A 25,899-nucleotide genomic window follows, 5' to 3' on the forward strand; every position below is an offset into this window, starting at 1 on the left:
GCACTGAATTTATGATAAGGCACATTCCTCCAGATATTAGGCACATCCTCTGGGGATAAATCCTTCCCACGGATTTCCACCCTGGTTGCAAATGTGTCACCAGAATGGGTAGTCATTATGTACTGTCCTCCTGTGTGTGCCTAGTGATGTCTGTTAGCTCAGCTGGAAGAGGACCACATACATCTCAGTGAGGCCAGTAATCTCTCTTGAATAGATGGAATGGATTGTAGCACACACTGACTTGGTTGTTGGCTTCCAATGTGAATATTTAACCTTTTTAATATCCAAACTTAAAAAGTCAGAGGACTTGTTTATTCAGTCGGTGTGTATAGTATTTTTTTTTATACTCATGCTAATGTTTTATGTAATCTTCCATTTTACCTATTAATGTAGAAGTGCTACTTTGTTCATTCCCTTAGTCTACAAAATGCATTGAAGGCATTATGCACTACTACATGTAAGGGCCAAGAACAGGGATTCCTCCTAAAAAAATGTGGTTGCTAGTGGAGTTATATTATTCTTATATAAAGTGGTATAAATTCACACTTCTGGGTCCCAACATAATATAGTGTCCGCATCTGGTTAGTTCAATTTTCAATATTGGTGTCATCGTATGTGGCAAAGGGACCTTTGGTCCATCCTAGGCATTCTATCCTGGGTGCGACTGCCATCACTGCATCCCATACAGCTGAGTATATTAACATCACAATATACTCCACCTCTATGTCAGACACTCTGGCAAGCCTCATTGGGCACCAAATTTAACCAATTCAGGGGAAATAAGGAACCACATGCATCTTCTCCAGGTCAGCAGACCATCTTACCGTGGCCTTTAGTCTGCAATCTGTTCTTAAAGGGACTGTCTGTATCGTTTGGTGACAATGCCAAAAAAGTATGGAAATTTGGGAAATCAGAGACTATGAGGACAAAGCTCTGTGAACTTATGGAAATCAAACACATGGAATGAGGCTGTAGGCCAGTTAATTTAGAGTAAGTCTGGGCTGGTAGCTTGCCCAACTGCATATGAAATGTATGGTCAGGGATCCTGCTTTCTATAGGCATGGTGGAAGATATTTTCTGTTTAGGATTCTACCGCCATACTGTGCATTAGAAATCAAATTATTTTGGGTGTACCTGTTGTTTAGTCATGATGTACCCCATATTTTGTGAAGTGTTGTAGGCCTGACCTACACATCTAGGCTTTTGTGTCATCATTATGTGCTTGTATATAACCTGCAGAGTAAGCACAGACAGAAGTCTTAGAGTAGTAAAGTGTAAATGCTGACTCTTCCTTTTCCATGGCATTTAATGTAACTTTAGTCGTATAGTTGCTCTTTAATTAAAAGGCCTGTGAATATGACCTGCAGTTTTCCTTATTGCACATAAATTGTTTCGAGCAACCATTTCTGTATTTTGTGGTACAGGCATGATAACAAATATTCAGCAGCTAATTGTAATATCAGCTCTCCAATTATTGAATATTATTTGCACATACTGTTCTCTTAAAGAACTTCCATTAATTCTAAACCTGTAAAAAAAAAAAAAAAAAAACAGCAGTAGATTGTGATTCAGGCATTTGTGCTCCGAGAAACATAGAAAATATATATAAAATTTCCAAGTAAAGAAGATTAAGGTATTAGCCCTGTTTTTTTCCTTTCACAAGTTTATCATAGGCTGGTTTGAGACATAATATTGGCACATTTTAACAAGAATATTAGACCTGCACATTAAAACAACCGCTAAGGGGTCCACACTAATAACAGGAGGATGTGGTGCTTCCTTCCTTCCATCCCTTTTCCAGAATGTTTGAGTTAGTTGCCTTAGGACTGTTTACTATTGCTTTTGGGCCTAAGAACTGGAGATCTACTGTATATGCAGCGTCCCGCAAATGTGTGTAAATGGGACACTTTAAACATCTGCTTATTTATGCATTTATTTGCATTGTATGGTATTTCCTATTATCAGGCTGGCAATGTCATTTCACCCATTCACACCTAGGTGGTGCTGGCACCCTATAATATCAATAGCTTGGGGTATGTGTGTTAGAACAGTGTAGAGAGTAGAACAGGAAGTGAAGTAGTTAGTGAGAGGAAGTGAAGTTAGTACAGTGTGTATGGAAGAGAGAAACAGGCATTGTCCACCATGTAGTCTGCTATTTCTACCCCTTGGTCATGGCCAGGCTAAGAGAGTACAACTAACATTTATCTACAGCAGCAAAGCACAAGACCAAAGTCTATGTCTAAATATAAGGCAAGCCTAGTGAGGGTTACAGCTGAATCTAGCTTATGGACCTCATCAGCACAAGTGCCCTAGAACAACTTTCCAAGTGCCGGGACACGAATGGATAATTGATCTGCAGAATTGTCCTTATTCACTAGAGGCCTTCCGGGATATAGTGGAAACCTAAAAACCTGATCACTTCAGGAGAGCATCTTGCAAATAATGTAGCAGAAGACTGATGCCTGGCACGAGGGAGAACGCCTATTGGATAGCTCAAGATAAGTAAAAAACAGCATATTTAGTACCAGAGTGCTACAGTTGGGACTTAAATAAATATACTCAGACTTTGTCTGTCAAGTAACAGCATTAGAAAATCCCTCTAGTGATAATTGCCTAAACCTGATACAAGGATTGCAATTACCTTAACATCTGAATCATTACTGGTGCCATATAAATGCACTTTATTGATGGCTGACAAGTAAATGTTCAATTGTTTTACAACTGACTCTTCATTATTACTACTACACTCAACATTTGCACCTTACGGTGCTGGCATCACAAACTCAGGGGCCCAGCCACCAAAGCACCCTAAACACTTATACCATCAAGGGCACCTCAACTTCCATCTGGCTGGTGTTCCCTGCAATAGAGAATGCCCCGGAGGATTTAGTGCTGTCCTATCCACTGCACGCCGCCCCCAGGGGACAACTTAACTGTGAGTACTACTATCCTAGGCACCTCATCACTAGTACACTCACTCAACCACTACACCCCTGTGACTCGGTCGCCGCATATTACACATAAAGGAGGGCATCATACACACCCTTGAAAATTATGATTGATGGCCTGCTGGTGACGCTCTAAAACATTAGGGGTAAGGGTCTGCTGCTGAACTGATCCTCTAAAACAATAGGGCGAGTGCTTGCTGCTGATCTGACCATCTAAAACATTAGTGGCGAGGGCCTGCTGGTGACCTTCTAAATTATTAGGGGTGAGGGTCTGCTGCTAAGCTGACCCTCTAAAACATTAGGAGCAAGGGCAGCCTAATAAGCATGTTGATATGATGGAGGAGGAGGATGAGAAAAGGAAGTTGAACCATATACCCTTTTTTGTGGTGGAAGGGGTGCATGGGAGCAGCAGCCAGCCCTGTGATGTCACAGCCTTATAAATAGCCTCAGCCATCTTGTATTCTGCCATTTTCCAGTGTACTTAGTGCAAGTAGAGACGTCAGCAGGCGCTAGGGAAGACTTCACTCGTAGGAAAGACTTTATTGTCCTAAAAAAAATGATTTACAAGTTCAGGGAAAGATTATTCAAGGTGTAGGGAAAGGATAGGGAATTATCATTCCGCAGCATTTATGTAGAACAGGGTTCAGTAGGGGAGTTTAAAGCCTGGGTAATAGGAACAGTCCTATTACACCTTGCTTCACTGACTGTGGATCCAAATTGCCATTATAGAGCTCTGTAATTCCAGCAAACCGTTCTTGTTATTGGGGTGCAAGTGCTGTTTTCTGTTGCCATTAATAGGGTTTATTACAAGGAAATATTTCTATTTGTCTTATTTGCCCTTCTGCGGTACAGTTATATGTTCTAAAGCATTTTTTGGCTTGTATTAGTGGTAAAACCAGGGCTGTGGTGAAGTGTGAAAATTAAAGCTCTTTTTGGCGTGCATTAGTGGCATAAAAAATAAATATTTACCGTTCAGCAGTGCAGTTATATGTTCTAAAGCCCTTTTTGTTGTGTATTAGTTGCAAAAGAAAAATATATTTGCCGTTTAAATGTGCAGTTATATGTCCTAAAGCCTTTTGTGAAGTGTATAAGTGAAAAAATATATATATACAGGTCCTTCTCAAAAAATTAGCATATTGTGATAAAGTTCATTATTTTCTGTAATGTACTGATAAACATTAGACTTTCATATATTTTAGATTCATTACACACCAACTGAAGTAGTTCAAGCCTTTTATTGTTTTAATATTGATGATTTTGGCATACAGCTCATGAAAACCCAAAATTCCTATCTCAAAAAATTTGCATATCATGAAAAGGTTCTCTAAACGAGCTATTAACCTAATCATCTGAATCAACTAATTAACTCTAAACACCTGCAAAAGATTCCTGAGGCTTTTAAAAACTCCCAGCCTGGTTCATTACTCAAAACCGCAATCATGGGTAAGACTGCCGACCTGACTGCTGTCCAGAAGGCCATCATTGACACCCTCAAGCAAGAGGGTAAGACACAGAAAGAAATTTCTGAACGAATAGGCTGTTCCCAGAGTGCTGTATCAAGGCACCTCAGTGGGAAGTCTGTGGGAAGGAAAAAGTGCGGCAGAAAACGCTGCACAACGAGAAGAGGTGACCGGACCCTGAGGAAGATTGTGGAGAAGGACCGATTCCAGACCTTGGGGGACCTGCGGAAGCAGTGGACTGAGTCTGGAGTAGAAACATCCAGAGCCACCGTGTACAGGCGTGTGCAGGAAATGGGCTACAGGTGCCGCATTCCCCAGGTCAAGCCACTTTTGAACCAGAAACAGCGGCAGAAGCGCCTGACCTGGGCTACAGAGAAGCAGCACTGGACTGTTGCTCAGTGGTCCAAAGTACTTTTTTCGGATGAAAGCAAATTTTGCATGTCATTCGGAAATCAAGGTGCCAGAGTCTGGAGGAAGACTGGGGAGAGGGAAATGCCAAAATGCCTGAAGTCCAGTGTCAAGTACCCACAGTCAGTGATGGTCTGGGGTGCCATGTCAGCTGCTGGTGTTGGTCCACTGTGTTTTATCAAGGGCAGGGTGAATGCAGCTAGCTATCAGGAGATTTTGGAGCACTTCATGCTTCCATCTGCTGAAAAGCTTTATGGAGATGAAGATTTCATTTTTCAGCACGACCTGGCACCTGCTCACAGTGCCAACACCACTGGTAAATGGTTTACTGACCATGGTATTACTGTGCTCAATTGGCCTGCCAACTCTCCTGACCTGAACCCCATAGAGAATCTGTGGGATATTGGGAAGAGAAAGTTGAGAGACGCAAGACCCAACACTCTGGATGAGCTTAAGGCCGCTATCGAAGCATCCTGGGCCTCCATGCTGATTGCCTCCATGCCACGCCGCATTGAAGCAGTCATTTCTGCAAAAGGATTCCCGACCAAGTATTGAGTGCATAACTGAACATAATTACTTAAAGGTTGACTTTTTTTTGTATTAAAAACACTTTTCTTTTATTGGTCGGATGAAATATGCTAATTTTTTGAGATAGGAAATTTGGGTTTTCATGAGCTGTATGCCAAAATCATCAATATTAAAACAATAAAAGGCTTGAACTACTTCAGTTGGTGTGTAATGAATCTAAAATATATGAAAGTCTAATGTTTATCAGTACATTACAGAAAATAATGAACTTTATCACAATATGCTAATTTTTTGAGAAGGACCTGTATATTTGCCGTTCAGTGGTGCAGTTATATATTCTAAAGCCCTTTTTGGCGTGTATTAGTGGGAAAGAAAAGGGCTTATTAGCCGTTGTGTGAATTGAGAAAATAACTGACTTTTTGGGGGTGTTTTAATTTGCTATTTATTTATTTGATCTAGCAGAATGTCAGACAGAGAAGGACCAGGCCCTGCTCAGGGCAGTGGCAGAGGCCTAAATGTTTCTGGCGCAGGCACAGGTCGCAGCAGAGTAAGGGGGCATGGCAGCAGGAGTCGCTAGCCAAATGTGCCCGAAGTAGACTATCCGCTTCGCAGGAGTCTACCTGCCTGGAAAGTAGTAGTGCATGGGTTCACAGAAGCAGCAGCGGTAGCAGTAAGTCAGTGCATAGCGTTGGGGGTAAAATCACTGCAGTGTGGCACCATGGCCCTGTGTCAACATATGCAGCGTCCCCATAAAGTGGCCTGGGAGAACAGTGGCTCTGATATGGTGGTCCAGCCTGCCACAGCAACCACTGCATCAGCCATTGGCATGCTCCCAGTTTCAGGCAGTCAAGGCTTCACCACCTCAGCTGAAGAGAGCGATCTGTCCTTCCCATCATCTGCTGGTCCTGATGCTCCGATCGATCACCAAAGCGATTGCCAAGAGACAACAGTATGCGTGCACTCAGCCAACGGCACAGAAGCTGAATGTGCTCCTGTCCACGTTGCTGGTGCTGCAGTCCCTCTCTTTCCAAGTGGTGGACTTCACCTTTCAGAGAACTAATGGATTGCGCCGAGCCGAGGTGGAGAGTCCCAAGCCATCATTTTTTTGCCAAAAAGGCAGTACCAGCCCTGCATATACATGTAGAACAGAAGGTGGGCCAGTCCTTGAGACTGTCTGTGTCTGCCAAAATGCACTGCAGCGCCGAAGTGTGGAGCTGCAACTATGGTCAGGGACAATACATATCCTTTACGGCCCACTGGGTGAATGTGGTTCCTGCACAGCCACACCAGCAATATGGCCAGGTGACGCTGCTTCCGCCTCCACGTTCTCGCACCGTTAATCCTGTGAAAATGTCCGCCTCTGCCCCCTCATCCTCCACCGTGTCCTCAGCCTCTACTGCAGGGACAATTCACAGTGCCCCTCCAGCATACCACATGTGCAGGGCATGGTGGTGTCATGCTGTTCTGCACCTCGTTTACCTGGGCGAACAGAGTCACACAGGGGAGAAACTGCTCCGTGTCCTTCATCAAGAAATCAAATCCTGGCTTTCTCTGCGACAACTCAAAATCGGAACCATGGTGATCGACAACGGGAAGAACATGGTGGCGGAGCTGCGTCAAGGAGGGCTGAGCCATGCGCCCTGTATGGCACAAATGTTCAATCTGGTTGTCAAGCGGTTCCTGAAGTCTTCCACCCATCTGCAAGACATCCTAAAAATGGCTAGAAAACTTTGCATGAACTTCAGCCACTCGTACACTGCAAAGCGCAACCTCCGTGAGCTGCAGTGGCAGAACGGCATCCCCCAACATAGGCTGATATGCAATGTGTCCACCTGTTGGAATTACACCCTCCATATGTTGGACCGCCTATGCAAACAGAGAAAGGCCATAAATCAGAGCGGACCTGCCTAGTGAAGAAACTACTTACCAGCAGCAGCAGCTAGACCTGGAGCAAAATCTGAACCAGCAGCTGGTGGCAAACTTAGACAGTACCCTGCCACCCCATATTGAAGATCCGCTGGACTACTGGGCAGCCAAACTGGATTTGTGGCCGCAACTAGCAGAGTGTGCCCTGGAAAAGTTGTCCTGCCTAGCCAGTAGTGTGGCATCAGAGAGGGTGTTTAGTGCAGCGGGGGCCATTACCCCAAGAAGAACTTGCCTGTCCACCCAAAATGTGGAGAAACAGACCTTTGTCAAGATGAATCAGGCGTGGATCAGCCAGGATTTCCACCCACCAATGCCTGATGCATCAGACTAGATCATCCATGGTGCCACACCAACACTTTGACAAAAGAGACCAGTTTCTTCTGGCTACCTGCCTCAGCTACTATTCTGATGCTGCCTGCCACACATCTGATGCCAAGTGCTCCTTCTTTCACCCACCATCTTTAGCTGGTACTTATATTGCCACCCGCCTCCCCACTCTGTCACAGGGTCACTCTGTGGTCTCCTGATGCTGCTGCCACCTCCTCACTATGTCACCTTGCCACTCTGTGGTATCCTGATGCTGCTGTCTACTCCACACTATGTCACCTTGCCACCCTGTGGTCTCCTGATGCTGCTGCTGCCACCTTCACACTCTGTCATTGTGCCAATCTGTGGTATCCTCATGCTGCTGCCACCTCCACACTCTGCCATTGTGCCACTCTGTGGCCTCCTGATGCTTCCGCCACCTCAACACTCTGTCATTGTGCCGCTCTGTGGCCTCCTGATGCTGCCACAACCTTCACACTGTCATTGAGCCACTCTGTGGCCTCCTCCTGATGCTGCTTCAACCTCTAGACTCTGTCATTGGCCACTCTGTGGTCTCCTCATGCTGCTTCCACCTCACCACTATGTCATCGGGCCACTCTGTGGACTTCTCATGCTGTTCCCACCCTCCCCACTTAATGACTTGCTGACATCGTCATTTATTTGACCCTTCTTCTGATCTGTCAGAAGGAAATAAAAATGTGATGCAAAACTGATCCTGTCTATGTACCAGCTGTAAGGCCTGCATGACATGGTCCCTATTTTGCATCAGAATTGGCTTATAATTTGGTAGCCAAAAGCAGGAGTGGGTACAAAACACAGAAGACATGCAAATATTCCATTCACATGTCATCTCTGTTTTTGATCCACTCCTGTTTTTTTGGGCCTTAGCAATACTGATGGATTACTGACCAAATGCTGACCGAGTGAAGGCGGATGCTTAACAGACAGGATCCGTTTTTGGGGGTTTATTGTTCTAATGGATTAGAGGATGAGCAAAATAATCAGTGACGTCAATACAAACTTACTGCTGACACCCACTCTATCGGGGGGGGGGGGGGGGGGGCTCTACTTGTATAAGTTGTTGAATAGAACAGGTTCTGTAGACATCTATGTGGAATCAGCTGGCGACGATGTAAAGGGAGTGCGCTTCTTCTTGGCTCTAACATCGACCTGTAAGGCTGAGTTCATACTTGAATTATTTGGTCAGTTTTGTCCCCGTGACTGCCCAAATAAGTGAGGTGTGCGGTGATTCTAAGAGCGACTCCTGTCCTCTGCATGTCATACTTACTCACAGTATTATTTCACTATCAAAGCAGACTCCCTATGCATGTTACTGCAAGGCACAATGTTCTACACCACTATAAAGGCTCTCTGTAGCCAGGAAATAGCTGTTTTTTAACATGATTCGCCATGAATAAATTCATATAGAACCAAATTTTTTCAAAAAAACAGCCAAATCGAATTTTTGAAAAATTCGTTCATCTCTATTTATTACCTAGTCTTCATTTTGTAGTAACATTTGAAATGCAAAAGAAGGCGCGTCACATGATTGATTACTATTTGATAAAAGGGCAGTTCACAGGGTAAAGTGGAAATTGGTTCTTATTGAGAAGCATTGCCCATTGTAAAGCATATTAAATTAATTGAGAGTTAAGTATCTATTAAGATGTCTTTTAGGGGATTGATTTCAAATCGGTATTAAGATAATAGCTCCAGAAGAGCATATTACGGTTTTAATTGCCGTCATACTACAGTAATCATATATTGTATTATGTAAGCTTTGTGCTATTTCGGTGTTAGGGAGTTTTACCTCTTTGTATGTTTAGGGATTAATTAGCAACTGTATAATTTATATACATCCATATTTCTCAACCCACATTTCTCATTGCTTGCCCTTTCTTGTTTTATCTGTCTTTATGCCATGGAAGAGTGTAGATGAGCAAAGGCTTCAGGAGTGGATTGGCCATAGACCCTACAGAGAAATTTCCTGGTGGACCGATGCCCAGGGAACCACTTAACCCCCCCTCACAAACGCTGGCTGCTCACAACATTAATGATAGGAGCACCAGGTAGACGTGCACTTGGCCAGCGGCCGCAGGAGCCCTCGTGAATTCAACTGTATCACCATCCTGATGGTGATAAGGCAGTATTTTATGCTGCATTGTGGTATTTGGTTTTGCTGGAGCAGTATTTTGTGCTGTACTGTTGTATTGCTGGCCCAACACAAACATAGAAGAGGATTCTTCACGGTAAGAGCAGTGAGACTATGGAACTCTCTGCCTGAGGAGGTGGTGATGGTGAGTACAATAAAGGAATTCAAGAGGGGCCTGGATGTATTTCTGGAGTGTAATAATATTACAGGCTATAGCTACTAGAAAGGAATCATTGATCCAGGGAATTATTCTGATTGCCTGATTGGAGTCGGGAAAGAATTTTTTATTCCCCTAAAGTGAGGAAAATTGGCTTCTACCTCACAGGTTTTTTTTGCCTTCCTCTGGATCAACTTGCAGGATGACAGGCCGAACTGGATGGACAAATGTCTTTTTTCGGCCTTATGTACTATGTTACCTACTTCTGTTGTCCTGCCTAGTTGTGTTTCTCCACCTTCTGTTCAAACTCGTCTACAACTTGGGGTCACTTTTTTTTTCCAGGGCCACATTAAGTTCCCAATCCGCCATTGAAAGGCTTCATACTTCTTACCAGATTCCTTGGAAATGCCAAACTTTGTGATTCAAGAATAAGAAAGATTTTTTTGCCCCTTTGTAAGTGATGGTCCAAGATGAGATGTATCAGTAGTTGATGCTGAAAAGATTAGTATTGTGAATACTTTTTAAGCAATTTTACTCACAATGCTCCTGATGAAATTACAGCACAAGGTTATATACAACCAATGTATATTTATGACTATGTTGGCCAATTGGCTGTCCTGTGACTGCATTCTGCCCTGAAGTACTATCTCTATGGCCCAGGGTGCACTCACTCGGCCACATACCTATTTTACATAGACATTAATGAAGATCGGGCAGTGTAATACCTCCTTTAGTTCTTTTTCTTCTTGACTTCATGGTTTATTTGGCAATCACATAAGACCAAAGGTTAAGAAGATCTGTTACACTGAGGATCAGCAAACAAACTCAAGGTCACAGAGGCCTAAGTGACCCAGTCCTTGTCAATACTCCTTCCAAGCACTAAGTATCTAATCACTGTCATCTGTAATATGCTGGCTGCTTCTGACATTCTAAGCTTCATCAAGATGGAACTGACAGCACAGAACAAAGCCAGGGACATCCAAAATGAATGCAGGGAATATAAGGAGTGACAACCTATTAAGTGGAGACTGTTCTATATAAAATGCCAGGCTTTTTTATATCTTAGAATTTGTAACCTACAGACAGAAGGGATCAGCAAAAGAATTCTTGGAAAGACTGCAGCCCATGAAGATGCCCAGAAATTATATCCATCTTTAATGGGAAAGCAGTGAGAGACTTGCATTCTTATAAAATCTTGTAAGAATATAGAGTTGCCTTACTTCATAAGTGTCTGATAGACTTAAGGTGGCCATACACATTAGTCTAAAGTTGTTCAAAATGGACAATTTCAACCAAAATGAACATTAGTTGGAAATTTAACAACCATCCATCGTTGACAGATGATAGACCCTTATGGATTGAAAAGAAGTCAGCCGCATTTAATATTTTTGTCTTTTAGTTGGACGCAAGATCTTTCGTCCATCACTTGGTTTCATTGAACATTGTTGTGGAAAAATTATTGTTCGCCGTATGGTCGCCATCTATCCTATGGAGATGCGCAGATTCGTTCGCATTCGCGTTCGCATCTGCGCACAGACTTTCACACGATGGTCCGGTCGTCCCGACCTGTAGCTGATTTGTGCCCGGCCTGGTATTACTGCAGGATACCAGTGTCATAGCGCCGGCTGAGGGAGGAGGGATGGGGACCGTCGAGCGGGGGTTTCTTCATCCACGAGGATAAGCGTGGCAATGGAAAGGGCGCGAATATGTGTGTGAACGCGCGAACATAAGTTTGCGCGATCATTTACATGTTCGCCAGCCAATCACTTCATACCATAACCTGTCTCCTCATTGGTCATGATTGTAAGACCGCCTTCCAGCCAATCACTTCATACCATAACCTGTCTCCTCATTGGTCATGATTGTAAGACCGCCTCCCATCTTCTGGTATAAATAAACCACGCCTAGCCGCTGGGAGGCAGGCACATTATTGGAACCTACTTGAGAACGTCTCTGTGATGTTATTTTGGAGGAATTGCGCACACATCGATGCACACTACACCAGGGATTTCCCGATTGTACTTCTGGCGGTCGTTTTCGGTTGTGAGAACGAGACAAAGGAGCACACGGAGACATCAACATGTATGGGCAGTTTGAAATACTGTAACAGGCCATATGAAAGTGTGCATAGACGTGTCTGTGAAACGTTCACTAGATGTTTGTTCGACTGTTCAACCATCAACCAACTTCTGTCTAATGTCTGTGGTCAGCTTTATCGCTGAGTGCTAAGCTGACCATATACATTCAATAAATGTTGATCATTCGGCCAACAGCTATCTCTCCTGACATACACATGCCCTTTTGGGTCTGGCGAACGTGTATGAGTGTTCAGTAAGGAGAGAGCCACTGCCGGACACCTCTGGTGGCAGCTTATTATTTAGAATAAGAAAAGAATCAAGTGAAGAAAATTAATTTCAGCCCATCCTACTCTCTCCTAACATCATCTGCCAGGGGAGAGTTAGGAGCTCCCCATACACACATTAGAGTGTCGAATGGTGGGTTTGACTGACAACGTGCTAAATGTATACAGTAGGCTGTCTATACACTCTGAGGCGGACATAGACAGTAGATGATCCCTGTGTAAAAATAGTAAGTGGACCCCTTACTGTTTATTCATCATAGTGCTTCTTGGCCCTTACTATGGCTACCTAGTGTATCCTTTATCTAATATATCAGAATCTACAAGTAATTTTGAGCCAAGGGAAACTTGATGCACATTTTTAGTTAGTGGTAATGCCCCCCACCCCCACCCTGTGAATAGTGACCATGTTGGGCTGTACAAATAATTAGTCCACCCCTGCATACAATACAGATAGCTATTGACTGGCATCATATTATCTTCTTTGAAACCCAACATGCTCAACCCTTCTTCCTCTTGATATCTGCAACCGGGGAGAGTTTGAACACTTTCATACCCATAAGTTGGTCAACCAGTCCCACTGGTTCCGCCAACATTAATCTACTGCCTTTTGTCCATGGCCATAATAGACATGAATCCAGTAATGAAAACCAGTGCTCATTAAAGGAGTCATCTCATCATTGAAATCCTCTCTAATCTAAGAGTCAATGCAGTGATCTCTGCTAGTTCAGCTACTAAGATGGCTGGAGGACAATTCAGCCAGCCATGTATCCATGGTTCACATGCCCTGACATATGGACAAGGGCTATGGGGAGTCATTGTAATTTCATGCAGTGAGACAGCCAGATTTGAGAACTTTAGGCTACTTTCACACTCGCATTTGGTGCGGATCCGTCATGGATCTGCGGAGACGGATCAGTTCAGCTAAAACAACCGCATGCATCCGTTCAGAACGGATCCGTTTGTATTATCTTTAACATAGCTTAAATGGATCCGTCTTGAACACCATTGAAAGTCAATAGCCTTACATTGACTTACATTGTGTGTCAGGACAAATCCGTTTGCCACAGTTTTGTCAGACGGACACCAAAGCGGAATGGAGACGGTACAGAGGCAAACTGATGCATTCTGAGCGGGTCCTTTTCCATTCAGAATGCATTAGGGCAAAACTGAACGGATCTCACAAACGGAAATCCAAAACGCCAGTGTGAAAGTAACCTTAGTTGTGTGACAGTGTCATGATAATGGTTATAGTAAATGTCCATACAGATACTAATATCTTTACAGTGCTCATAGATCTATTTTTCTGAGACAGAGTCCAAATCCTTCTTATAGACATAGAATTAAATTAGATAAATTGCCGCTTGAAGCCACCACTAAGGAGACATTAGGAGCTAGCAGCATACTGTTTGTACATTAAAGAGCTTTTCCAGGAGTTCAATATTGATTATCTATCCTCATAATTACTCATCAATATCTGATCGGTAGGAGACTGACTCCCAGCACCACCACAGATCAGCTGTTTGAGGAGGCCACTTCTCTCCAGAGAGTGCTGCAGCTTCCTCACAGCTCACCAAGCACAGCACAGTGCATTGTATAGTCACTATAGTGGCTGTGCTTGGTATTGCAGCCCAGGCCCATTTACTTCAATGGTGCAGAGCTGCAGACAGGCCAGTGACTGATGAATGTGACGTCACAAGTCTATAAAGAGGTTGTGGCACTCACCTGAGTGCAGCTGCCGCTTCAAACTAATGGTCGTTGGGCTTGCCAGGAATTGAACGGCCACCGATCAGAAAATAATGACCTATCGTAAGGAAAGGTTATTAACCTCTCCCGACCTCAGCTGTACATGTACAGTGGAAATTGTGTCTTTAAAGATGGCACCTGCTGAAAAGAGCAGCGGGTGCCATAGCCACCAGGTTTCTGCTGTTTCACACAGCAGACAATCAAGGCCAATGTCTGCGTTTGTTAAAGTCCCTTAAGGGGATTCAAAATATGTGTAAGAAAAAGTAAAAAATATAAAGAAAAAATGTCTAAAAATTCTAATCACCCCCCTTTCCCCATAATAAAAAACAATAAAAAATACTGTAAACGCCATAACAGAATTTTTTTTTTAAATGGCCACCGTGGTAGCACTGAAAACTGCAGATCGCCCTGCAGAAAATGAGCCCACACACAACTCTGTACATATAAATATAAAAAGATTATGGGGGTAAGAATATGATGATGCAAAGCAAAAATCTGTTTTAAAACAAAAAAAAAAACACACGTGTTATCACTGTAATTTTACTGGCCCAGATAATGATGGGAACAGCCAAACTGTAAAGGGAACATTATAAAAATTAAATCCATGAAACTTTAGTGGCATTGTGTTTTTCCCCCCAAATTTTACCCCATTTTTACAAGCCCTTATACGTCTTTGTGAAAGTAAAAAAAAAAATAAAAAAAATATGGCTCTGGGAAGGCAGGGAGTGAAAAACTAAAATGCAAAAATGGAAAATCCCAGGGTCTTTAAATTAGTAGGCAGTAAATCCCTGAACTCCCCCTTGTGGTGGCTACTGGAAGTGAGAATTTTAGTATCTATTAAAGGATAACTGTCGTATATATATTTTTTTTTTGGAGTATTGGATTGTGGTGATTAATATCTCCTTGGTGGCCCTATTTCAACTTTTCACTGTGTATTCAATTACCCCTTATTTCCACAGTTTTGTTCCCTGTACTGCCTGCTTTTACCTGTGCTTAAAATAAGGTTGCTAGGCATGGTCCATCTATTTGTTGAAGGACGGAGGACGCAGAAGCACGCAGCGTGCAAGGTCACATTACAGACAGCCAGAGACTGTGTGTAAATTATTAAAGCCAGGTCCTCCCCAGCAGCTGATAACAGTGCCTGGGCTGTGTGCACTTCTCCCTGTCCCTGCGCTTGGCAGACGCTCCCTCACTCAGCAGAGCTGGAGAATGCAGAGCTGAAGCAGCGCAGAGCAGGGAAGGGAGATCTGCCATCTGCTCAGTGTATAAAGTAAAGCAACATGTGATAAGAGGACCCCTTTGTGCTGCAGGAGATTAACCCTTTAGGAGGGAGGTCTCTGGTTACTGACACTTTTGGGGGGCTATTGTTACTGGCTAGTGCATGTGAGGAGCTCAATGCATTGTGGGTAGTGAGGGCAGGCGGGATTAGCCTCAGGGTGAGGGCAGTGGCGGCCATCTTAACTGAATAGTGAAATTGCAGTTTTATGCAGACTGGTTGCTAAGGGCTGAATCTTATTGAATATGGGGTAAGTCAGTCTAATAGTAACTGATTCTGGAATATCATGTTATTAGTAACTACATATATGAAAATTGAAATTAGGGTCTAAATGTGACAGTTATCCTTTAAGGGATTTTGAAGCTCTGTATCAGAAAAGTGGAGCTCCTGCCTCTACAAAGATATTTTTAGAAATTAATTGGCACAGAATGACCTAAAACTGTCACATTGTTAAAAACCGGACATTCAATTTAACCATCTCCTTTGTAGTAGAACTGTAGTTGCCTTCCCACCTGACTTGAACATCCCTGAAATTCATTTTGTCACCCAATCTAACAGGCAATAGCTCCAATTGCCAGAGAAGACTGGTTAGGATGATGCCAAACTTAGGGCTCTGGTAAGAAACGTAGCGGAGTTTGTAGCTGTCTTTCTCCTTTGAGGGGTTCTGTCGTCATCCCAAATTTACGAAAAGGCAAATTTATTCTGAGATATTCAAAACTGTATAGATGCACATATTGCTAGTTTGTCAGCTTAATTTGATCATTTTATATTATGGTGACAGACGTGCAACATTCAACATTACACTGCAGCGACAACAACAACAGCCGCTGAGTGTAAACTCTAATGATGTACAGTATTTACTGGAGGTTACTGAGCTGTGACGTAACTTGTGCTGTAATCCTCAATGGGGCATAGGGGCACAGGGGAAATCTGTAGTAAATGAATGGTACCTACTACCTAGGTCCAACAACATGGCCTAGCAGGAGGTGTTCTTTTTCAATATGCAAAACTTATAAATGTCAGAAAAAGTGGTGGGAGTTTCAATAATATGATCTTCAGTCTGAGCACTTTTATTGTCTATGCAAATTTGCAAAAAGTAATTATTAAATTTATAAATATGCCCCTTTATGCCCTGGGTATTTTGGCACAGCATATGGCAGGAATGTTAATATACACGTTATGGGAGATGGGCTGAGTACCTGGTGTACTCACTTTAGAAGATCAGTGGTTCTTTGAGGAGTTTTCTGATACTTAGATATTGATAGCCTTTTCTCACTATAGCTCATCAGTATCAGACACTTGGAGGTCCAACACTTGTCGCCTCCACCTATCAGCTGTTTCCAGAATCTGTAGATGAAACCAGAATCACAAGGTTCAGGTGAATGGAAGCTAAGCAGAACACCAGTACTGGAAACTACATGGTAGATGGAGTCACCCATCCACTGCTTGGTTTCTGCTGCCAGTAGCTGCCCAAAACAGCTGATCATTGGGGGTTCTGGGTGTCATACCACCACCCAATTGATATTGATGACCTACCATGAAGATAAGCATCACTTGGAAAATTCCTTTTAATGGTACACAATAAAAGGAATGAGGTTAGACTCTAGCAAATAAAATTGACCTTTTCTGAAGATGATTTTTTTTTTTTTCACCAAAAATAAGTTGACAGTGACACACTTAGCCTATTGCATGAGTTCCATAGAGATTCTTCTTATGCGTGTATATGCTTGCTTCAGTTTAACCCAGGGGTATAACTAATGGTGGTACAAAGGTGACACTTGCACTTAGGTTCTGGTGACTGAAGGGGAACATGTAAGAGGATGTTTGTGCATGTGTGTTTGGGTTAAATACAATGCAATGTGAAAAATATTTTGTCTGCAATGCTGGATAATATGTTGACACTCCATGAATATCAAGAAATATACTTAACAATCACAAGTTAAACACGGAGGTGTCTCATGGTGTAACTCCCCTGACCTGTCAGTAGAAATAAGTCAGAGACACTGACTGGGTATTTTTTTCTTGAAGACATTTTGCTAGTCATCCAACTGGCTTTTGATGTTAGAATGGCTTGCATGAGAAATCGCTTGCATTAAAAACTGGTGACTTGCACTTCAGTTATGTATGGTGTTGACTGTATATGCATGACTGAAGCTATTGGGAATGAACATAAAGCCCTGGTGTGAAGTGAATGGGGGTAGGCTGAGATACCAAGCACAGCTGCTATCACATCGATGGCACTGTGCTTGGTGAGCGAAGAGAAGGCCGCCGTGCTACGGAGGATAGGTCATCAGTGAAAATATTTCGGAAAACTCCTTTAAATTGCAGAAGCAAAACTTGAAAAGAGGTGGTGGTTTGCAAGATCTATTGTCTGCCACTAACAATGCAGCTCTAAAACATTTCCTGAGGCAGATTAATCACACCGAATAGCTTCAGTCATGTAAATGCAATCAATGCCTTATGTCTATGACTGAAGCATGAGTCACCCGTATTTAATGAGGGAGAATTTTCATTCAAGCTATTCTAATTGAGAAAGCCAGTCAGGTGACTAGTAAAACTTCTTCAAGAAAAAAATACAAATCCAGTTGCTCTGACTGATTTGTACTGATACACCATGACCTGGATAAATGAGAACCTTCACAGACATATTCCCTAGTTGATGAACTTCATATGCCACAGGTCTGCAAAACAATTCAATTTCCAAGAGTCCAACAGTTGTAACAAAAATCAGACCAAAAGCATAAATGGTGCCCAACAATGGGTTACAAGGTAGGAACTAAGCTAATCCTTGCAGGTATGGAAGTGTCATGTGCAAGCTATTCTATATTCCGGGATTGGCCACCTTTTGTATACTATTTAAAAAAAATATTGTACACTGTCAAGCTCATTTAGGGGACCACATTTGCACCCAAGTCCTAGTACTTGAAGGGGCCTAAAATCCGCTCTACAGCTCATTTAGAAGACCACATTTGCACCAAAGTCTTGGTGACTGATGGAGCCCATTGGCTACCACAATTGCCTCCTAATCTTAGTGCCTGATGGAGCACAATAGCCACTCTACTACATAAGAGAAGACCCATAAATAAATCTTGATGATTGGGGGGATATGGTACTGATTTTGCTTTGGGATGCAGGATCTTCACATTATTCTTCTGTCTGCTAGTGATTATTTGATCTAGATATTGAATAATAACTTTCCTGTCTAACAATCAAAATTTGTATTTACCGAAGCAGCACAGGGAAGCTATATTTCATCTAGTTTTCAGTTCTGCACTGTTTTATTCCCAGCAATGGATTACTCTTCCATCTTCGCTTCATTATGCTGTCCTATAACCAGGTCAGGTACACATGATGCTTCAAATGTGGGTTTAATTTAGTAGAAATCCAGTGCTAATATACCATGGTGCACTATTCTAACGTGTATATGTGCTTCCACTTCAAAAGAAACCATGATATGAAAACACTCGGCAGCCATCCTGTCCATTATGTACATGTCAAAGACAGACATCTGTTGTAGGCAGTAAAGTGCTATCGCATCACAATAGCGTGTCCCCATTGGGGATTTGATTTACTTTTCATGACGTTCATTAACTACTAATTATAGGAACTGTCATTTACAACAGGATTAAACAGAGATTATTATTCTACACCTCTTTTTATTTTTATTCTACACCACTTTTTAACGGGCAGTCATTTGGTATGAAGGTGTTATCAAAACTATTGTACTCTGTTTGTTTGGTTATAAATCAGATTCCACTATTATGTATGGGAGGATATTTGGAAAATTACAGGGGGAACCCATAGGTCCGTTTCTTTGAAAAATGAAAGGGGGAACAAATGCAAAATCTGTACCATTTATGATACTTGTGTTTTCTTATGGCAGAGGGGTCTTTGAGCCTTGTCACGTGTGCCACGCACTACATACGTGACTTGAATGCAACTGGAAGGGGTTACTCTGCTGCCCATACTACACAAACCATTTGTACAAAGCGGATTGTTACAGTCAATGCGATGCCAACAGTTTAACACACTGGTACACACTGTGCTCTCTAGCATCAGGAAGGTTGACTTCTAGCACAATGGCATTTAAAACGTTAACATAGGTCAGCGATACTTTTTATGCAATAGTACAGTGCTTATGAAAGGTTACAAAAAATGATTAAATAGCAAATGACATACACATTAGGCAAAACAGTTGTAGAATAAAGGGATAAAAAAAAAAAGAATAACAGACCTCTTACTACATTGGTTACATCCTGTCCTCTGACTAAATGTATTTTAAAATATAAGATTTTTTAAAGGGTCTTAGCCAGCCCTTCTTACCCTCCTTTTAGGGTACTTTCACACTAGCTTTATTCTTTTCCGGCATAGAGTTCCGTCACAGGGAATCTATACCGGAAAAGAACTGATCAGGTATATCCCCATGCATCAGGATGTCTTCAGTTCAGTCATTTTGACTGATCAGGCAAAAGATAAAACCGCATCATGCTACAGTTTTATCTCCGGCGAAAAAAACTAAAAACTTGCCTGAATGCAGCATTTTTTCCCATAGGAATGTATTAGTGCAGGATCCGACATTCAAAATACCGGAATTCCGGATCCGTCCTTCTGGTCTGCGCATGCGTAGACCGAAAAAAAGGTGAAAAAAATAAATGCCGGATCCGTTTTGCTGGATGACACCGGAAAGACGGGGACGGCATTTCAATGCATTTTTTTGACTGATCAGGCATTTTTACCATCAGTTGGCATCCGTTTTGCCGAAACTGCTTGCCGGATGACTAGTGTGAAAGTAGCCTTAGTCAGGTGACAGGAAGCTAGCAAATTACATGCACAAAGGCAAAAACTATACAACAATTCTAATTTATGATAAATTTCCTTGTGGGTATCTCCTAGCAATATCACCAGAGAGTTTAACAGTATATTTTTTAGCAATATGGAATATTACATTTTAATTATTCCATCCCATATGTAATTCAGTGGGTTCCCTAAAGCCAAAAAGCCATGTGTTTCTTGATCATATTAGGGGGATTATTTTGAAACATGGATTATGACAATGGTGGCTTTGGGGCATTATTTTTCTTCGTCCCACGTAGCCACCTGTTTGGTATGTTGTATGGTATTAGTGTCTCCCAGTCTGGCCTTACAGTATATGCATTTCCTTTGTGACATTGGGGTAAACTGTGTACCCTATTGAGAACATTTGGGGGGTAATTTCCTAAGCTGAAATACACCTAAATTAGGTGTATTTCAGGCACAAATGGTGACTTCTCCCCACTCATGCCAAGTCTAAAGTGTGGGGGCGAGGCACGGAAGGGGACGGGCTAACAGGTCCGTCTCATTAATAATTTTCTATGCCTGTTTTAAGTGTAGAAAATGGTCTAAATGTAAGACAACTTGGAAACTGTCTTACATTTAGAACTGGCGCCTGCGGCTCTTCATAACTTCGGCATAACCACCGCAGTTATGGGCTTTATTAAGACCAGAGTCTAAAATGCCGTTCTTAATAAATGTGTCCCTTGGTCTCTAATGTTTATCTACTAACAAATGTAATTACCCTCTCCCTGGGATACAATACCATGTAAGTAATCGTCCAACATTTCTCCAGAAATGTTTTAAGGTAAAACCATAGCTCAAACAGGTCCAAGAACAGTGGGCTTGGCTGACAGTCTAATGTGTATGGGATGCTCCTGACTCTCCCCCGACAATTGATGTTGGTGAAGAGGAGGATTGGGCAAAGTGAATTCTTTTCATCCAATCCTTTTGTTCTCCCATGAGATAAGATGCCGCCAGAGTCACCGGGCAGTGGATTTCTCCCCGTCTCCCCATTAAATAGACATACACATTCGGCCGAATGTCTATGGGCGAGCATGGAGGGAGTCAGGAGAGATAGCTGCCAGCTATTGAACGTGTAAGGCCATCCCAACAGGTCCCTTCAGTCTACAGGGCTTGGGAGCAACTGCAATTAATTTGCACCTTATAGAATCAAATGGGTGATTCAACTGAATCAGACCGCAAACAAATTTTGAGGAATTCATTAATCTCTAATTTTCTCTCTGTTACATGGGTCCATATATTTTGGATATCTCCCATGCTCCAACATTATTATTTTGGCTTATTCAAATTTTCTTACAGTATGCATGTGTACAGGATTTATTTTTATTATGAGCCCTACTGTGGACCCAATGTGCAATCTGTATATATAGGGTGATAAATAATTCCTATATGGCCAATGTATTTCTATCAAAATGAGGTTGTATTCTAAAAATACTGCTACCTTGGCAAAATCTGTTCTTTACGCCATGTCCATACTTGTGGTCTCCTGGCCAGTATAATAGAAAGGATTGGGAATATGATATATTTCACAGATCCAATGATAAATTATATACACATATTCCCTTAAGTGTCAGAAGTAAGGTACTGATATATAATTGGCTCCAAGTCCCTTATTAGAACAGGCAGCAGGTGTAATATCAGTTCCCAATATCCAGCAGGAGAAGGTTCTATAATGATGGAAACAGAACTGCTCAGTCCCTGGAATGATACTCCCTGGTGCCCACATTATGTGATTAATTACACAATTCTCTGCTGACATTTTCAAGTCATAAAGTCCCTACTATGGTTATGGGAAATAGGGAAAACACAGAGGGTGGTGATGAAGATAACATTCTTACATGCTAGAATGACTGTCCTTAAGACACTTTCATGTCCTTCTACCAATAGGGCCAACCATGTTCATGTAGCAATTATTATAGCGAAGGGACTTAACTTATACATGGGCCCTTGATCAATGTAGTAAAACGATCCAGCACTTGGTAAAATTGCAAATCTTCTCTTCGTTTCAATTCATCTTGAGAAAACAAACATTCAATTGTATTGGCAGCCCCATAGGAAGTAGCCTACATTTTTGCAAACACTATCCACGTCCTTATTCATGAGCCATGGGCCATGAGTCATGAGTAAGGACACGGAAAGCATTTGAAACATGTAGGCTACATCCCATGGGGCTGCCAATACAATTGCTATATGGATGTTTGTTTTATCGAGATGATTTGAAATAAAGAGAAGATTTGCAAGTTTACCAAGTGGTGGATCATTTTACTACATTGTTCGGGTGAATGCCGCAGGTCTGGTGGGGTCTACACACTGGTAAGACTCACTTTCCTAAGGAAACCAGTGAGCTGGTGTTTGCTATTTGTTAGCCCTCGTTCTTGACCCTTAAAGGGAGCTGTTAGTACATTAAAGATTTCATTATGATAAATATCCAGCATTAAGAATAAATAAGTATTAAAAAGGGTTGTCTGAGTTCAATAAATATGCTAAAAAAACAAAAGAAGTGCCCCTTTTTGCCCTTACCACTTTCAGTGATGAGCTCTGGTCCTCCCCAACGCTGATTGTTTTCCTGGCTGCAGCAGTGACATCCCATGTACTGCTGAGACCAGCGATTGGCTGCACCGTGACTTGTTTGCACGGAACGTCACTGCTGCAACCAGGAAGATGAGGTCAGTGGCGGGGAGGACCGGGCGTAGCATTGGAAGCTGCAGTGGAGAAAAGGGGTAAGTATCGCTTCTTTTGTTATCTTAGAACCTTTACAGGGGCTGCCAGGAGTTTTCATTGAACTTGGACAACCCCTAGTCAGGGCTAGCTTTAGGTGGGATAGTGCCCTATGCAGTACTATCATGTGAAGCTCTCCCTCCTTATAGTACCCAAATAATACAAGCATACAGCGTATAAATGACCATACCATACAGTGCCCAAATAAGACTGATACCTGCCTAAATGATATTGCCCAACCAATAAGCTAACACAAGTAGTGGAAGGTGTGCCTTCCAAAAGTTCAAATCCCAAGTGTGGTATTAACGTTGCGTGCTTCAAATGTCTATGTTAATCAGGGCAAGTGGTGATAGCACAGGATGAGCACCCCTAGGTCCGGGCCCTGAACTCAGCATAAGTTATATATAGTAGGCCACATGGTAGATGTTTCATTTAACATAATAAGTATTTCATTTTGACTCTCTTTTAATTTAATTGCAGTAAAATCTTAAGTTCCCTGTAGATGTTGTTCTTCACAAGGGTGATTGGCACACGCAGCATTCAGTCTGTATCACTCTGTGGACATTACAGATACATCATGCCAAGGTGAACTTTTCAATTCCTCCTGTTCATTTCTGCCGTCTTTCCTTTTTTTCTCCCATATCACGCCCATATTATTAATTGGTGCTCAGACAGAAAGAAAAAAAAAGAAAAAACAAGCTAAATCTAATTACCTCCTCACTAAGATGGATCTAGCAATATCTGACAACCAGAGTCCCTGTTACTGATACAGAAATACATACAACACTCTAAACGCTCGTCAACATGGTCAAATAAAACAAAATCCGCGTTATTTGAGCGAAGCACATTTGGCATACATTGCATCTGGACTGCTGTTCCATTCAGGTAAGAGGAATGGAGATCTATAGATGCTTTTATCCTGATACTAACAAGGGAAGGCATTGTCGTGATAATTCAATAAGAGGCATTTCTACAGAGTGCCTATACAATGAAGAATTCTTCTCAGTATTTCCTCTATCCCATTAGGATTTTATTACTTTGGGATATTTCTGAATAAAATCTCTCAAAGTATAAAAATCCATCTACTAACTCAGCAACACCAAAGACTGCACCACATTTGACAACACAAAAAAATTCAAAATGCTCCTTGAAATCTCCAATTTGTGCAAAAATTCATACAACCGCGCTGTCTGGTTAATGCATATTTATTGCAAATTTTCTCCAACGGTTTAACAGGTTAAAATGCAATTATTAACACTTTCTCCGTAATGGGTTGGATTTAACCCTTAGTATTTGAGCAAAGGCCATAAACTGAGTGTTCAGCAATGCAATGCAAGGCCTATGTGTCACCAGAGCTGTCCATTAAATATCCTTAATGTTGGGTTGATATCAGATAGAAAATGTTAAAAATCACTTGATGTTGCAGAGAATAAAAAAATAAAAAATTGTCACATTGATAAGCCACATGTATCCACACAAATACATTTACTTATACTTGTTCCAAAAACTCAAAACAAATCAAATTTATTTTCTTTCAAACAAGATTAAAAATGTAAATGAAAAAAAAAGAAAAAAAAAAAGAAAAATAAAAAAAAAATAAAAAAAGAAAAGAAAACAAGACAGCAGTAAAGGAAAAAAAAAATAAACAGAGAAGATTTTAATAATATTAATGTTATAAAAAAAAAGAAGCTCAAAATTACCTGGGTTTAAAATAAAAAAAAATATCCCTTTTTTTCTAGAAGGAATAAAGAAAAATTTCAGAGCCTAAAAGTTGTGACAATCATTACAGCGCACAGCAAAATTGTTGATGATTTTGTCCCTTTTTTTTGAGAAAGAAAAAAAAAGAAAAAGAAAAGAATGTAAAAAAGGCAAAAAAGTACTCACCAGGCAAGAAAATGTCAGAGGTAAAAAGGTCACAAGAAGAAGAAGAGAGTTAATAGGAGCAAGGCAGGAGGAGAGGTAGGAGTGTAGAAAAGGGCAGATGCTCAGATACAATGTATCAGCTGCTGCACCAGGCTGGATACAAAGTAACAGCATCAAGGGACTAGAGGCTGCATACTACCCACTGGATCAAACCATTGTATTGATGTGGGGGGTGGCAGGGCATACAGGGCACTTCAAACCACTGGTAATCAAGGCTGTCTATGCCAGCATTAATGCCCATGTAATGCAAAGGTTATATACAATTCATGTTATGGCTACGATAGTGAATGATGAGAACTATGGGAGTCGTGTTTTCCCTTTTCATCTGTCCAACCCCCCGCTCTTTGCTGCAGTTGTGGTCAAATCCAGTTGATGCCTTATTAAATAGCTGGAGCTGTATAATGTTGAGCTTCAGATGAGAAAGGAGGGGGAGAGAGGTGGATCTGCTTGTGCGAGCTGTCTGTGCATGATTAATCAAGACAAAATAACACTATTTGTATGCCTGTTAGACTTGGGTTCATTTGTGTGTCTGTGGGCATGTGTGCGCCTGTGTGCTTAATGGAAGAATACAAATGAATGCATACATTCACACACAAGAAAAATCGCTAATTGCTTGGTACATTAGGATTCCTGTCCTGAGGTATTATTTTTCACCATGACGTTGGAAAAAGTTGCACGGGTTGTGGCTAGTGATGAGCTTTTATATATATATATATATATATGTATATACACACTTATGTACAATACATATGTACAATACTTTGCTCCTGGTAGACAGAGTTACCTTACTACAAACGTGAAATTTATTTTATAAAATATATAGGTTCCATATGCACATCAATATTAGTTGGAAGTTCTGGGTATAGAATTTGCACTGGGGACCATGATATCCAAGCTTCATCTCTGATTGTGTGGACTTCATCTGTAGTCCATACCCATGGGTTAGACAGTATCGGTACAGTATTGGGCCAAAAAGATCCAGTAGAAGACAATCCCCTTTGAAGAGCACTGAGAACCCATCACTTTGATTTCATTCACAAATAACTTATTGCAATGCATTAATGATTACATAGGCCTTGCAAATAGTTTCCTGGAGTGGGATCGGGTCATGCCACTCCAGCATTGTTTTCCTGACACT

The 25,899-nt window shown here is 41.8% G+C and overlaps 1 protein-coding gene across 1 annotated transcript in view; it reads right to left on the reverse strand.

Annotated features, from left to right (window-relative positions):
- The window catches only part of RALY (RALY heterogeneous nuclear ribonucleoprotein), a 204,216-nt gene extending 179,365 nt beyond the window's left edge, over nt 1–24,851 (reverse strand). Inside the window, 1 exon segment of the mRNA XM_044298986.1 lies at nt 24,723–24,851. The gene's annotated coding sequence lies outside the window, so the exon portion shown is untranslated.
- Nucleotides 24,852–25,899: the final 1,048 nt, after the last annotated feature.

This window comes from Bufo gargarizans, chromosome 6 (genome assembly GCF_014858855.1).
Source record: "Bufo gargarizans isolate SCDJY-AF-19 chromosome 6, ASM1485885v1, whole genome shotgun sequence".
NCBI lineage: Eukaryota > Metazoa > Chordata > Amphibia > Anura > Bufonidae > Bufo > Bufo gargarizans.